Below are 14,646 nucleotides of genomic sequence, written 5' to 3' on the forward strand. Positions count from 1 at the left end.
AACATGGTGAAACTCCATCTCTACTAAAAATACAAAAATTAGCTGGGGGTGATGGCACCTGCCTGTAATCCCAGCTACCTGGGAGGCTGAGACAGGAAAATCTCTTGAACCTGGGAGACAGAGATTGCAATGAGCCAAGATTGTGCCACTGCACTCCAGCCTGGAGGACAAAGTGAGACTGTCTTAAAAAAAAAAAAAAATGTTTTTTGTAGACACTGAATCTCACTATATATGTTCCCCAGGATGAACTTGAACTCCTGGGCTCAAGTGATCCTCCCATCTCAGCCTCCCAAAGTGCTGGGATTACAGGTGTGAGCCACCGTGCCCGACCCATAGATGCTTGTTAAGAGAAAATCCCAGCACTTTGGGAGGCCAAGGAGGGTGGATCACCTGAGGTCAGGAGTTCGAGACCAGCCTGGCCAATATGGTGAAACCCCATCTCTACAAAAAATACAAAAATTAGCTGGGTTTTTGGCTGGTGCTTGCAATCCTTGAGAAGCTGAGGCAGGAGAATCACTTGCCTGTAGTCTCAGCTACTTGGGAGGCTGAGGTGGGAGGATTTGCTTGAGCCCAGGAGTTCAAGGCTGCAGTCAGCTATGATAGCGCCACTGTACTTCAGCCTGAGCAACAGAGGGAGATCTGATCCCTTAAAAAAAAAAAAAGACATTTCTCAAGAGGGCCTTCTACTTTCCTTCCTTCCCTTTGAAAAACCTAGGAGGGAGTTACAGATGTTATTGTTCACCAGCTGTATCCTAAGGAATTCAGATTCATCCTAAAGGAAAATGCCTTTTCCCCTTTCCTCACCTCATTTTAGATACTCTCTGGAGGATTTTCCTTAGATTCTCGCTGAAACCTGACTCTCTCCTGACAATGCAAACATTCCTGGGCTCTCTATGGGGAAGCTGCGGCCCTGTGCCTGACCCCAAGGCACTGGGAGAGAAAGCCTTTCCTGACCCCAAGGTGTTACAGGAAAGGGGCCCCAATCCAAACCCCAAGAGAGGGCTCTTGAATCTCAGGCAAGTCCGTAGAGTGAAAGCAAGTTTTTAGGAAAGTAAAGGAATAAAAGTATGGCTACTCCATAGACAGAGCAGCCCCGAGGCCTGCTGGTTGCCCATTTTTATGGTTATTTCTTGATGATATGCTAAACAAGGGGAGGATTGTTCATGCCTCACCTTTTTAGAGCGTCTGGGGTAACTTCCTGATGTCGCCATGGCATCTGTAATCTGTCATGGTGTTACCGGTAGAAGGTGTCCAGGTTCTTGGCATCTCAAACAAAGAATTGGACAAAACACACCAACAAAGCAAAAGCAAGGAAGGCAGAAGCAGGGTTTTTTTTTTTTTTTTTTTTTTTCCGAGACGGAGTCTTCCTGTGTCATCCAGGCTGGAGTGCAATGGCGCCATCTTGGCTCACCGCAACCTCCGCCTCCCAGGTTGAAGTGATTCTCCTTTTTAGTAGAGTCGGGGTTTCTCCATGTTGGTTAGGCTGGTCTCGAACTCCCGACCTCAGGTGAACTCCCGACCTCAGGTGATCCGCCCTCCTCGGCCTCCCAAAGTGCTGGGATTACAGCTGTGAGTCACCGCGCCCCGGCCAGAGGCAGGGCTTTATTGAGAATGAAAGTACACTCCACAGTGTGGGAGTGGGCCGGAGCATAGGGGCTCAAAGTCCCCATTACAGAATTTTTCGGAGTTTAAATACCCTCTACTTGGGGTACACCCTATGTAAATGGAGAGGATGAAGTAAGGTTACAAAGTCATTGACTTGGCTTCCGCCCTTCCTGTCATAGCTGAAGTGTGAATCGGCCTTATGTTCTTGGCCTCCAGACCCTATTTTCCTGCCTCGATGACACTGATGGAGTGTGGCAGTGAGGACTACCAGTGGTCACTATTGGGGCCATCTTGGTTTTGGTGGGTTTTGACCAGCTTCTTTTTGCAACCTGTTTTATCAGCAAGGTCTTTATGACCTGTAACTTGTGCTGACCTCCTATCTCATCCTGTGACTTAGAATGCCTTAATCGTCTGGGAACACAGCCCAGCAGGTCTTGGCCTTATTTTACCCAGCCCCTATTCAAGATGGAGTCGCTCTGGTTTAAATATCTCTGACAAAGGCATTCGGAGAGAAAGTCTGTCCATGTGAACACTGTCTCCTAAGCTTGCCGGGTGCTCCAATCACAGCCATGGGCAGGACGTGTGACAGCTGGTCTCCCCCTCCAAGACTCCCAGACTAGCAGGCAAATCTGACATTCCAGAAATCCTTAAATAGTTCACGAATGACACCTGAAACCTGCATTCTGCTGGGGGAGGTGAGGACGTGTCTTGGTCCTGTCTGGGAAGCAAGATTTTTAAAGCTCAGGCCTGAGCTGGAAGAAAAGACTGGAGGAAGAGGGGAGGGGGGCAGGATTCCAACTCCCCGGGGGGTGGGGGGGGAGTTCCAAGCTGGGGCAGCACCGGTTTCACTTTCCGAAGCGGAGGGAGGTCTTTGTCCATCTCCTGCTGACACCCTCCCCACCCGGGCCTGGCTGCTACCCGAGGGTAACATCTGCACCCAGCCACGCACCACACCGCCGTTCCCACTGCCCATGACTCACTCGGCACCCCCATGCGTTCTTTGTTCTTCCCCTCCTTCCCCCACCTCCCTGCAAGCTTCACGCTTTGCAGGCCTGGGTCTTAGTCATCTCTGGGAACGGCTCCAATTTTCTTACAATGATAAGCAAATGGATCATTCTTTAGCTCGGCTAGAATGTCCCCATCTTTATTCTCAGAGCAATTCCTTGCACATAGCCGCATGCCCTCATCATAGGGATATTGCCCTGGCTGCCACCTTGCCCTGCTTCTGGTTCCCTGTTTCATTTTCGAAGGTCTTTCTTCTTTGAGATAGGGTCTTGCTCTGTCCCCCAGGTGAAGGGCAGTGATGCGATCATAGTTTACTGTAGCCTCCAACTCCTGGGCTCAATCGATCCTCCAACCTTGGCCTCCTGAGTAGCTGGGACTGTTGGCACCCAGCTAATTTTTAAAAATTATTTTCAGAGACAGGGTCTTGGCTGGGCACGGTGGCTCATGCCTGTAATCTCTGTACTTTAGGAGGCCGAGGTGGGTGGATCACCTGAGGTCAGGAGTTCCAGACCAGCCTGGCCAAAATGGTGAAATCCCGTCTGTATTAAAAATACAAAAAAATTAGCCAGGCGTAGTGGTGCACGCTTGTAGTTTCAGCTACTCAGGAGACTGACACAGGAGAATCACTTGAACCCAGGAGGTGGAGGTTGCAGTGAGCCAAAATTATGCCATTGCACTCCAGCCTGGGCGACAAGAACAAAACTCCATCTCAAAAACAAAACAAACAAAAAAAACCTCAAAAAAGACAGGTTCTTGCTGTGTTGCCCAGGCTGGTCCCGAACTCCTGACCTCAAGTGATCCTCCTGCATTGGCCTCCCAAAGTGCTGAGATTACAGTTGTGAGCCACCACACCTGGCCTCGTTTTGAAGGTCTTGAATCAAATATTACCTTTTCCTTGAGGCCTCCCTAAACCTCCCTATTTAAAAGTGTAATCTTATCTGCACAAAAAAACACACAAATGGCCAGGCGCGGTGGTTCACGCCTGTAATCCCAGCACTTCGGGAGGCCGAGGTGGGCGGATCACGAGGTCAGGAGATCGAGACCATCCTGGCTAACAGGGTGAAACCCCGTCTTTACTAAAAATACAAAAAATTAGCCAGCCGTGGTGGCGGGCGCCTGTAGTCCCAGCTACTCAGGAGGCTGAGGCAAGAGAATGGCGTGAACTTGGGAGGCAGAGCTTGCAGTGAGCCAAGATCATGCCACTTTGTAGCCCAGCCCAGCCTGGGCTACAAAGAGAGACTCTGTCTCAACAAACAAACAAACAAACACAAATGTTCATAGGGGCATTATTTATAACAGCCAAGAAGTAGAGGCCTGGCACGGTGGCTCATGCCTGTAATCCCAGCATTTTGGGAGGCCGAGGCGGGTGGAGCATGAGGTCAGGAGTTAGAGACTAGTCTGGCCAACATGGTGAAACCCCGTCTCTACTAAAAGTACAAAAATTAGCCAGGCACGGTGGCTCGCGCCTGTAGTCCCAGCTACTCGGGAGGCTGAGGAAGGAGAATCACTTGATCCTGGGAGGTGGAGGCTGCAGTGAGCCAAGATTGCACCATTGTACTCCAGCCTGGGCAACAGAGCAAGACTCTGTCTCAAAAAAAAAAAAAAAGAAAGAAAGAAAACAGGCCAAGTGCCATGGCTCATGCCTGTAATCTCAGAACTTTGGGAGACTGAAGTGGGAGGATCACTTAAGCCCAGGAGTTTGAGACCAGCCTGGGCAACATAATAAGACCTCATCTCTACTGAAAAAAAAAAAAAAATCCTAACAGGGCTTAATGGCGTGTGCCTGTGGCCCCAGCTACCGAAGAGACTGAGGCAGGAGGGTAGCTTGAGTCCAGAAGTCGAGGCTGTAGTGAGTTACTGTAGCAGGACAAGCCACAGACAAAACCCCTCAGACACCAAGTTAAAGAAAAGGGCTTTATTCGGCCGGGAGCTTCAGCAAGATTGACGTCTCCAATAACAGAGCTCCCCGAGTGAGCAATTCCTGTCCCTTTTAAGGGCTCACAACTCTAAGGGGGTCCGCGTGAGAGGGTCGTGATCAATTGAGCAAGCAGTGGGTACATGACTGGGGGCTGAATGCACCGGTAATCAGAACAGAACAGAACAGGACAGGGATTTTCACAATGCTTTTCCATATAATGTCTGGAATATATAGATAACATAACCAGTTAGGTCAGGGGTCGATCTTTAACCAGGCCCAGGGTGCGGAGCTGGGCTATCTGCCTGTGGATTTCATTTCTGCCTTTTAGTTTTTACTTCTTCTTTCTTTGGAGGCAGAAATTGGGCATAAGACAATATGAGGGGTGATCTCCTACCTTACTATGATTGTGCCCCTGCACTCCAGCCTGGTCAACACAGCAAGACCCTGTCTCAAAAAGAAAAGGGATCTAACATCTTTTTAAATGTACTTATTTGTTATACCTTTAGACTCTTAACACTAGAATGTCAGGGATTTTTGCGTGTTGGTTCATTCACTGATCCGTTGTATTCTCAGACCTGGGACTTGTCAAGCACGCAGGCACTGAAAGAACATCTGTTAAGGAAATGCTGAGTGAGCCAAGCATGGAATTTGTAAGGCTCTTGCATCGGTTCGAACCCCGAGAGCAAGCCAACAAACAACATAAGCTGGTGTGGAGCAACACACTGTTTTAATGTGCACCTGGGTGCAGATGGCTGAGGCCTAAAATGGCGTCAGCCCCAAGTGAGGACGGGGCAGGGGTTTTATAGTCTCCTCTAAACAGCAAGTGTCCCAGTCTGACGTAACTGCTACGTGGTACCTGGATGGCCTGTCTCTTGATCTTCAGGGGTACGTGTCTTCCGGCCAGGGTACGTGTCTTCCGGCCAGGGTAGGTGTCTTCCAGCCAGGGTACGTGTCTTCCGGCCAGGGTAGGTGTCTTCCGGCCAGGGTAGGTGTCTTCCGGCCAGGGTACGTGTCTTCTGGCCATCTCTCTTCCTGCTTCTGCTATCTTGCTGGCGCACGCTGCTGGGGCAAGTAGCGTTGTACCTTGGGACTGGGCCTGAGAAGGGAGTGGTTATTCATCCCCCCAAGTTTACCCCCCAAGTTTTCAGGCCTCAGGGAGAAATTATTCTGTCAATATTGTTTCTTCCCGCTTACCCTGGCTCTCTTCTCCCAATCCTGCCGTGGTCCCCACTCTGCAGATGAGTAGACACTGTGTCCCACCTTGTCCTGTGGGTTCCTGAGAATTGACTCTATCAGTGCTTGTGGCTGCTGTAGTTTTATTTATTTTCGAGACAGAGTCTCACTCTGTCACCCAGGCTGGAGTGCAGTGGCACTATCTCGGCTTACCGCAATCTCTGCCTCCCGGGTTCAAGCGATTCTTCTGCCTCAACCTCCTGAGTAGCTGGGATTATATAGGCGTGCACCACCACGCCCAGCTATTGTATTTTTAGTAGAGACAGGGTTTCACCATGTTGGCCAGGCTGGTATCAAACTCCTGACCTCAGGAGATCCCTCACCTCGGCTAACCAAAGTGCTGGGATTACAGGTGCAAGCCACTGCGCCAGCTTGTAGTTTAATTTTTAATTTTTTTGTTTTTGTTTTTGTTTGAGACAGAGTCTTGCTCTATCATCCAGTCTGGAGTGCAGTGGCACAATCTCGGCTCACTGCAACCCCTACCTCTCAGGTTCAAGCTATTCCCCTGCCTCAGCCTCCTGAGTAGCTGGGATTACAGGCATGCACCATCATGCCTGGTTAATTTTTAGTGGAGATGGGGTATTTTTAGTAGAGATGGGGTTTCGCCATTTTGGCCAAGCTGGTCTTGAACTCCTGACCTTAAGTGACCTGCCTGCCTCGGACTCCCAAACTGCTGGGATTACAGGCGTGAACCACCGCACCAGGCCAATTAACTTCTCCTAATCTATAACTAAGGTCTGAGTCCTGAAGACCTTCCTCTGGAGCCTCAGTAAATTTACTTAATCTAGATGGGTCCAAGTGCTGGGGTGGTTACCCTTATCTTGTCTCCTGCTAAATCTTAGAGTTTGGGGAGTTTCTTCAGACTCCCAATAAAACTTGTTTAATCCTAAACAGGTCCATTAAGAATTCCTTCATTATCTTGTCATGCTTCAAGGCCCAGGAAAGCCCTGGGCAAAACTCTTGGTGTGCTTTTGTTACGTTCCAGCCTTTGTCTAAGGGCACTGGCTCTATCATCTTTAAATATTTAACTTAACCACGTAGTCAGTGCTGAAACAGTTGTTACAGAGGCCTGTGTTAGTGAGACCTGGCCTGCCACAGCATCTCTCTGTCTCTCTTTCCCTCCCTCTTTCTTTTACTTGCATAACTGCAGTATCTCTCTGTCTCTCTGTGTGTCTCCCTTTCCCCCTCTCTCTCTTTTTCTTGCATAACTGCAGTATCTCTCTCTCTCTCTCTGTCGCACTCTCTCTGTCTCTCTCTCTCTTTCATTTTTCTTTTATTTATTTATTTTTTTTTTTTTTTTTGAGACGGAGTTTTGCTCTTGTCGCCCAGGCTGGAGTGCAATGGTGTGATCTTGGCTCACTACAATCTCCATCTCCCGGGTTCAAGCAATTCTCCTGCCTCAGCCTCCCAAATAGCTGGCATTACAGTCACACACCACCATACCTGGCTAATTTTTTTTTTTTTTTGAGATGGAGTCTCGCTCTGTCGCCCAGGCTGGAGTGCAGTGGCACAATCTTGGCTCACTGCAACCTCCGCCTCCCAGGTTCAAGTGATTCTCCTGCCTCAGCCTGCCGAGTAGCTGGGATTACAGGCATGCACCACCATGCCTGGCTAATTTTTGTATTTTTAGTAGGGACAGGGTTTCACCATGTTGGTCAGGCTGGTCTCAAACTCCTGACCTCGTGAACTGCCCGCCTTGGCCTCCCAAAGTGCTGGGATTACAGGTGTGAGCCACTGCGCCTGGACTAATTTTTGTATTTTTAGTAGACATGGGGTTTCGTCATGTTGGCCAGGCTGGTCTTGAACGCCTGACTTCAGATGATCCACCCTCCTCGGACTCCCAAAGTGCTGGGATTACAGGCGTGAACCACCGGGTCCAGTCTTCTCTCTCTCTTTTTCTTGCATAACTTCAATATCTCTCTGTGGACAACAGAAACCAGATGGCCCCAGTCCTAGGTTAGGAAGAGATTCACCGAGCCCAGGGGCTGGGGTGGGAAATTTGGAAAATGTTAAGGCCACTTTCAACCCTTTCCCAGTGTGCCTTAACTTGGGAAGCCCCTGGGCTATAGGCTTCTGGCTCCCCAGTGGCAAAGGCACTGAGGTCAGGTGGGGAAAGGGACCAGGATTAAGCAAAATGTCTGTACTTAGGTGGGAGATGCTGTCTGTGAAAAGTGCCTGAGGGACTGGAGCACTTGAGACGTCCTCGCTGCGTGTTTCTTCTGCCCTCGTGTGTCTCCATTGGGAACTGCAGTAACCCAAGTCTAGATTTTCATTGTTTTTTGAGATGGAGTCTCTGTCGCCCAGGCTGGAGTGCAATGGCGTGATCTTGGCTCATTGCAACCTCCACCCCCTGGGTTCAAGCGATTCGCCTGCCTCAGCCTCCCGAGTAGCTGGGATTACAGGCGCCCGCCACCATGCCCGGCGAACTTTTGTATTTTTAGTAGAGATGGGGTTTTGCCATGTTGGCCAGGCTGGTCCCAAACTGCTGATCTCAGGTGATCTGCCCGCCTCGGCCTCCCAAAGTGCTGGGATTACATATGTGAGCCACCGCACCCGGCCTTAAGTTTATTATTATTATTTTTTTAGACAGCGTCTTGCTCTGTCACCCGGGCTGGAGTACAGTGGTGCAATTATGGCTCATTGCAGCCTGGACCTCCTGGCCTCTGCTGATCCTCTTTCCTCAGCCTCCCAGGTAGTTGAGACTACAGGTGTGCACCACCAGGCCTGGCTACTTTTTTTTTCTTTTTTGATAGAGATGGGGTCTCACTATGTTGCCTAGGCTGGCAACAAGTAATCCTGGGCTCAAGCAATCTACCCACCTCTGCTGGGCACGGTGGCTCGTACCTGTAGAGCCAGCACTTTAGGAAACCTTTATTTCTTAACACAGAGCAAGTTGGAGATCTTTTTGTTTGGCTGACAGAATCTTAAGAGATTTATTGGTGCCTGCGGCATTTCTCATTTCACAGGGGAGGGTGGGGTCTAAATAAATGCTTCAGCTCAAGCTGGATACAGAGGGAAGGATTTTCCCAAATTTCTAGCAGCCCCCAGGTTGTAATAACTTCCCAAGTCTCTGGCAGTTCCAGCCTTCTGCCAATCAGCACTGTAATCACCTGCGTGCCTATGGCAGGAGAGTGTAGGGAACTTGGAAGGAGAGAGAGCTGTAGTTTCACTTTCCCATGGTTTCTGGTTACTCCAAAAAGGCCCTGACCAGAATCATGGACTCTCCATGGCAAATTCTCATCTTATTTTATTTTATTTTTATTTATTGATTTTTTTTTTTTTTTGAGATGGACTTTTGCTCTTGTTGCCTGGGCTGGAGTGCAATGGCATGATCTCGGCTCATCGCAACCTCCGCCTCCTGGATTCAAGCAGTTTTCCTGCCTCAGCCTCCTGAGTAGCTGGGACTATAAGCATGCACCACCATGCCCCACTAATTTTGTATTTTTAGTAGAGATGGGGTTTCCCCATGTTGGTCATGGCTGGTCTCGAACTCCCAACCTCAGGTGATCCACCTGCCTCGGCCTCCCAGACTGCTGGGATTACAGGTGTGAGCCACTGCACCTGGTCTATTTTATTTTTTATGTATTTTATTTTTTGAGATGGAGTCTCGCTCTGTTGCCCAGGCTGGAGTGCAGTGACGTGATCTTGGCTCACCACAACCTCTGCCTCCTAGGTTCAAGCGATTCTCCTGCCTCAGCCTCCCGAGTAGCTGGGACTACAGGTGTGCGCCACCATGTCTGGCTAATTTTTTTGTATTTTTAGTAGAGACGGGGTTTCACCGTCTTGGCCAGGCTGGTCTTGAACTCCTGACCTCGTGATCCAGCCGCCTCAGCCTCCCAAAGTGCTGGAATTACAGGCATGAGCCATCATGCCCAGGCTTACTTTTTTTTTTAGTTTAATTTTTTTTTGAGACAAGGGTCTTGCTATGTTGCCCAGCCTGGAGCACAGTGTTTATTCACAAGCACAATCATTGCACACTACAGCCTTGAACTTGGGCTCAAGCAATCCTCCCACCTTCTAATTATCTTAAATTCTGGTTTTTTTTGTTTTTGAAATGGAGTCTCTGTAGCCCAGGCTGGAGTGCAGTGGTGGGATCTTGGCTCCCTGCAACCTCTGCCTCCCGGGTTCAAGCGATTCTCCTGCCTCAGCCTCCCAAGTAAGTGGGATTATAGGTGCATGCCACCTTGCCTGGCTAATTTTTGTATTTTTAGTAGAGACCGGGTTTCGCCATGTTGGCCAGGCTGGTCTGAAACTCCTGTCTCAGGTAATCCGCCTGCCTCTGCCTCCCAAAGTGCTGGGATTACAGGTGTTAGCCACCGTGCCACCTGGCCATTCTTTTTTTGTTTTTGCCAGAGTCCTGCTCTGTCACCCAAGCTGGAGTGCGGTGGCACCATCTCAGCTCACTGCAACCTTCGACTCCCGGGTTCAAGTGATTCTCTTGCCTCAGCCTCCCAAGTAACTGGGATTACAGATGCCCACCACCACACCCAGTTAATTTTTGTATTTTAATAGAGATGCAGTTTTACCATGTTGGCCAGTCTGGTCTCGAACTCCTGACCTCAAATGATCCACCTGCCTTGGCCTCCCAAAGTTCTGGGATTGCAGGCATGAGCCACCATCCCTGGCCAAATTCTGTGTTTCATTCACCAGAATAGTCACCAGAAAGTAGATTTTCTTCGTCTTTCCAACCTATGTACTTACAGAAATCTGCAGCAGGGCCACATCTGGAGGTCTGTTTGTTCACCTGAGAAATTCAAATTTAATTCTCTTGGAAGAAAAGTAACACAAATAAATCAGAGGTTTGATTATTCAAAGCCATTCTGCTGAATGTCATGTCAGCTCGAGGCCGGGCACTGTGGCTCACGACTGCTTTTGCTTTTGCTTTGTTGGTGTGTTTTGTCCAATTCTTTGTTTGAGATGCCAAGAACCTGGACACCTTCTACCGGTAACACCATGACAGATTACAGATGCCATGGTGACATCAGGAAGTTACCCCAGACGCTCTAAAAAGGTGAGGCATGAATAATTCTCCCCTTGTTTAGCATATCATCAAGAAATAACCATAAAAATGGGCAACCAGCAGGCCTCGGGGCTGCTCTGTCTGTGGAGTAGCCATACTTTTATTCCTTTACTTTCCTAAAAACTTGCTTTCACTTTATGGACTTGCCTGAGATTCAAGAGCCTTCTCTTGGGGTTTGGATTGGGACCCCTTTCCTATAACACCTTGGGGTCAGGAAAGGCTTTCTCTCCCAGTGCCTTGGGGTCAGGCACGGGGCCGCAGCTTCCCCATAGAGAGCCCAGGAATGTTTGCATTGTCAGGGATAAGAGATGGTCTTGCTCCCGGTTTGAAGGCTCACCAGCATCTTGGGGATGGTGTTGGTGGCCAGACAGAAATCAGCCAGGGACAGGTTGGCCAGGAAGAAGTACATGGGGGTGTGGAGGTGGGAGTCTACGCTGATGGCCAGGATGATGAGCAGGTTCCCCACGACCGTGACCAGGTACATGCAGAGGAACAGAGAAAAGAGAAGCGTCTCCTGCTCCGGCTTTTCTGAGAGTCCCAGAAGGATGAATTGAGATGCACTGGTTTGGTTTCTTGGTACCATGGGTGTGAGTCCTCTGGAAGTACGGAAAGGGGAGGTTATAGGAATGCCAGGGAGATGGTTTTGGAAGGTTAGATGAGCTCTAACCTTTAATTTTAACCTTTAACTTTAGAGACCCTGTCTCTGAAATATAAATATTATATATGCTATAATAGAGACTGGATGTCTAAAAAATAATATGTATATTATTTTTCAGAGACAAGATCTTGCTCTGTCACCCAGGATGGAGTGCAGTGGTGCAAAATCATAGCTCATTGCAACCTTGAAATCCTGGGCTCAAGCCATCCTCCTGCCACTGCCTCTCTAGTAGCGGGGTCTACAGTCACACATCACCATGCCTGGCTTATCTTCTTTTTTTGGGGATGGAGACAGGGTTTTGCTATGTTGTCCAGGCTGGCCTTGAACTCCTGGGCTCAAGTGATCTTCCCATCTAGGACTTCCAAAGCACTGCAATTGCAGGTGTGAGCCACCGCACTTGGCCTGACAACAGCTTATATATAGGTTGCACCTTGAACCATGGATGAAATGTTTACAGCAACTCATCTTCTTCTTTTTTTATTAATTAAAAAAGTTTAGGCTGGACGTGGTGGCTCACGGCTATAATTCCAGCACTTTGGGAGGCCAAGGTGGGTGGATCACTTGAGGTCAGGAGTTTGAGACCAGCCTGGCCAACATGGCGAAACCCCATCTCTACTGAAAATACAAAAATTAGCTGGGCGTGGTGGCGGGTGCCTGTAATTCCAGCTACTTGGGAGGCAGAGACAGGAGGATCACTTGAACTCGGGAGGTGGAGGTTGCAGTGAGTTGAGATCGCGCCATTGCACTCTGGCTTGGGCAACAAGAGCGAAACTCTGTCTCAAAAAAAAAAAAAAGTGAGAACATGTGGTATTTGACTTTCTGTTTTTATTTCACTTAGGAGAATGGCCTGCAGTTCCATCCACATTGCTGCAAAAGACATGATTTCATTCTTTTTTTTTTTTTTTGAGACGGAGTCTCGCTCTGTCGCCCAGGCTGGAGTGCAGTGGCAGGATCTTGGCTCACTGCAAGCACTGCCTCCCGGGTTCACGCCATTCGCCTGCCTCAACCTCCCGAGTAGCTGGGACTACAGGCGCCTGCCACCACACCCGGCTAATTTTTTGTATTTTTAGTAGAGATGGGGTTTCACCATGTTAGCCAGGATGGTCTTGATCTCCCGACCTCGTGATCTGCCTGCCTCAGCCTCCCAAAGTGCTGGGATTACAGGCGTGAGCTACCACACCTGGCCCAAAAAGCTCTTTTTGAAAGCATAACCACAACACCATTATTATTATTATTATTATTATTATTATTATTATTATTATTATTATTTTGAGATGAAGTCTTGTTCTGTTGCCCAGGCTGGAGTGTAGTATTTGTGATCTCGGCTCACTGCAACCTCTGCCTCCCAGGTTCAAGTGATTCTCCTGCCTCAGCCTCCCAAGTAGCTGGGATTACAAGTGCCCGCCACCATTCCCAACTAAATTTTGTATTTTTAGTAGAGATAGGGTTTCACCATGTTGCTAGGCTAGTCTTAAATTCCTGACCTCAAGCAATCCACCTGCTTTGGCCTCCTAAAGTGCTGGGATTACAGGTATGAACCACCATGCCTGGCAATTATTTTGATTCAAAACATTAATAATAATTATATAACATTTTCAAATATCCAATTATTATTCAATTACCCAAATTGTCTCATACATTTTTAGTTTTTTACATCAGAATCCAAATAATGTCCATTGATTGCAATTGGTTGATTACTGTCTTAAGTCCTTTCTAATCTATAGGTTTTTCGGTTTTTTATCTTTTTTCTTTTTTTTTGAATAGGATCTTATTCTGTCACCCAAGTTGGAGTACAGGGGTCTGATCACAGCTCACTGTAGCCTCCAATTCCTGGGCTTAACTAATCCTCCTGCCTCAGCCTCCTAAGTAGCTGGGACTGCAGGTATGTGCCATCACTCCCAGCTAATTTTTTAAAAAGTTTGTAATGTTTTGTAGAGATGGGGTTTCACTATGTTCCCTAGGCTGGTCTGAAACATCTGGCCTCAAGGGATTCTCCTGCCTCAGCCTCCCAAATTTTTAGAAATTTGGTTTTATGAGACCATGCCCAGATTATTGGGTAATGTGTCCGTCCATTCAATAAACACTCATGAAATAAAAACTTTTCTTGATAAAAATCCGAAAGTGCTGGGATTACAGATGTGAGCACCACACCCAGCCAAAAGTTTTTATTTTACTTTCACTTATTTCTTCTTTTATGTTCTTCCTTTATTTATGTAGACCTGAGTTTTTGACCTATATTTTTTTCTTCTTTTCTTTTTTTTGGTTTGTTTTTTGTTTTTGTGTTTTTTCTCTTTCTTTTTGAGATGAAGCCTTGCTCTGTTGCCCAGGCTGGAGTGCAGTAGTACGATCTCAGCTCTCTGCAACCTCTGCTTCTGGGTTCTAGTGATTCTCCTGCCTCAGCCTCCCGAGTAGCTGGGATTACAAGAGCCCGCCACCAGGCCTGGTTAATTTTTGTATATTTAGTAGAGACAGTGTTTCACCATGTTGGCAGGCTGGTCTCAAATTCCTAACCTCAAGTGATCCACCTGCCTCGACCTCCCAAAGTGTTGGGATTACAGGCATGAGCCACTGCACCCGGCCTCTTCTCTATAAATAACTTCTTTTAACATTTCTTGCAAGGAAGGTCTACTGGCAACAAATTCCCTAAATTTTTGTTTGTCTGAGAAAGTTTTTATTTGTACTTCATGTTTGAAGGATAATTTCTCAAGGTACAGAATTCTAGGTTGGTAGGTACCTTTTCTCTTCATGCTTTAAATATTTCATTCCACTCTCTTCTTGTTTGCATTGTTTCTGAAGAGAAGTTGAATGTAATTCATATATTTGCTCCTGTATGGTTAAGGTGTTTTATTTCCCTGCTTCTTTTGAGATTATTTTATCTTTGATTCTTTTGTAGTTTGAAAATCATATGCTTAGGTCTCTAAGCTTCTTGGATCTGTGGTTTGGCGTCTGACATTAATTTGGGGAAATTATTAGTCATTACTATTTCATTCTGTTCCTTTCTCTCTTTCTTTTCCTTCCAGTATTGCCATCATGACCATCATATTTTCATGCTGCTGATAAAGATACCCAAGACTGGGAGGAAAAAGAGGTTTAATTGGACTTACAATTCCATATAACTAGGGAGGCCTCAGAATCATGGTGGGAGGCAAAAGGCACTTCCTACATGGCGACAGCAAGAGAAAATGAGGAAGATGCAAAAGCAGAAGT

This window comes from Hylobates moloch, unplaced genomic scaffold (genome assembly GCF_009828535.3).
Source record: "Hylobates moloch isolate HMO894 unplaced genomic scaffold, HMol_V3 SCAFFOLD_12, whole genome shotgun sequence".
Classification (NCBI taxonomy): domain Eukaryota; kingdom Metazoa; phylum Chordata; class Mammalia; order Primates; family Hylobatidae; genus Hylobates; species Hylobates moloch.